Source organism: Sciurus carolinensis, unplaced genomic scaffold, assembly GCF_902686445.1.
Source record: "Sciurus carolinensis unplaced genomic scaffold, mSciCar1.2, whole genome shotgun sequence".
Classification (NCBI taxonomy): Eukaryota; Metazoa; Chordata; class Mammalia; order Rodentia; family Sciuridae; genus Sciurus; species Sciurus carolinensis.
The window spans coordinates 303,711-305,559 of NW_025920178.1; the positions used below are offsets into that span (position 1 = coordinate 303,711).

At 38.9% G+C, this 1,849-nt stretch overlaps 1 pseudogene; it reads right to left on the reverse strand.

The window, feature by feature from the left end:
- Window positions 1–1,084: 1,084 nt before the first annotated feature.
- On the reverse strand, window positions 1,085–1,579 carry LOC124974807 (calcineurin subunit B type 1-like; annotated as a pseudogene).
- Between the last annotated feature and the right edge of the window lie 270 nt (window positions 1,580–1,849).

The window sequence follows — 1,849 nt, forward strand, 5'->3', positions numbered from 1 at the left end:
TTTCCCCCATTTAAATCACAAATGTATGGGTGTTCAGATGTATGTCTGCACATTAAGATCACCAGTTTCTTAGATTAGCTGTAAGTTTTTTGAAACACAGAAGGGAAATTCATGATTCAAACAGGACTTAAAGACAAATTATTCATCCATATATAATATAACAAACAGATATCCTAATCAGTTACATGATTACTTCAGGTTCTCTTCATTATGTAATGCAAAAGAGAAATCATGATTGCCTCAGAGAGCTTCTGGCCTTTACGTATAAAACCACAACTAGAAAATTACATTTACTAAGGGACATTTAATAAATGTAATGGCTCCTAGACACAAAGTTATAGAAGGAAACAGCCATAACCATAATGTTATGCAGTCACTATATGAACACAAGAATGAGCTTTTGGCAGCAGCACTTAACTATACTTTCTTTTCAGCTAGAGATAAACTGAGAACTGCTCAACAATGAGACCCAGTCCCTGAAATATATTCACAGGTATAAATAAAGTTATTGACTCTTTCTTACAAAATTGCAATTAAAGTAAATAATAGGACATTAACAAATGCTTTGTCAATCTCTCAAAGGAAAAAGCACAGGAAAAGGAAACTAGCTGGTCTAACACACGGCCCAAATTGTACAATCTTCTATCAACCCCAAAACTGTGTGAAATAAAAGTAAGGATGTTTTATGTTCTGCTTGGCACTTTTGTGCTCTATCATTTTGTTTCTGAATCAAGTATATTAAATTAAAGCCAATCTACTATGTAAATACAAAGCTACATATGTATATACTGATATTTTCTTGTTATAAAAGATGAAGAAAAATAAATTAAAAAATCAACCTCTTCCCTTTCTCCACCACATGGATATGCTCTTTTCATGTTGCTGTCCTTTAGACTTTAAAGTGCTACACTGAGTTGAGAGAAGAGTTCAATAACAGTTGCCTTCATGAGGGTCATGTTGGAAATGTGATTTGACAGAGAAAAATACTTCCACTTAAACACACAAAGATTATTGCTGGATGTCTTGAGCAGATTTTCGGAGATGGAGAAGAAAGTAAAAGTGGTGGATGCTACTCTCCAGAGAATCACACATCTACCACCATCTTTTTGTGGATATCTAGGCCACCTACAACAGCACAAAATTCTTCAAAGGATTTTCCTCCATCTCCAGGCTTATCTTCATTTATTATAGTTTTGTCTACAATTTGCTATAACTGTGTATCTTTCAAATTGTTCCCAACCATCATGTTCAACTTCCCCACTGGAAATATAGCCATCTTTATCCATGACACAGATTCGGAAAGCAAACTTTAACTTCTGCTCCTATCTCCTTTGACATTGACTTGAGAGACTCCCTCAATAAACTCTTTAAAGTCTAATTCTCCACCCATCTGTGTCAAATATGTCTATTACTCTTTGTACTAAAAGGATTTTGTTACTCTGACAGAAACATGAACTCTTCGACACTCAAAGAACCAGAATTGTCCAAATCCAGCTTCTTAAATCCCTTTCCCAGCCTTCTAATTTCATCAACATCAAAGTGAGCACATTTCCAAAGGGCAACTTGCCTCATTTCCCATTTTGCATGCAGGTCGCCAGCTAGGTCGCCGGTGAAGTGTGGCTTCTGACCCGCTCCACAAGAAGCTGTGGCGCCGGCTGCCCAGCTGCAGTCCCCCCCTACGCTCTGGGGAGGTGGAAGGCGGTGCCTCGGATCTCTTGCGGGCCGGGCCAACGAGGGAGCAGGCAGGGCGGGGAAAAGAAATTAAGGTCGAGTTTCAGAGAGAAAGCCCGGAAGGAGAGAAGGCGGGAGAAAGGAGAGATGAAGAGGTAGAGAGAAGGGGAAAGAGGGC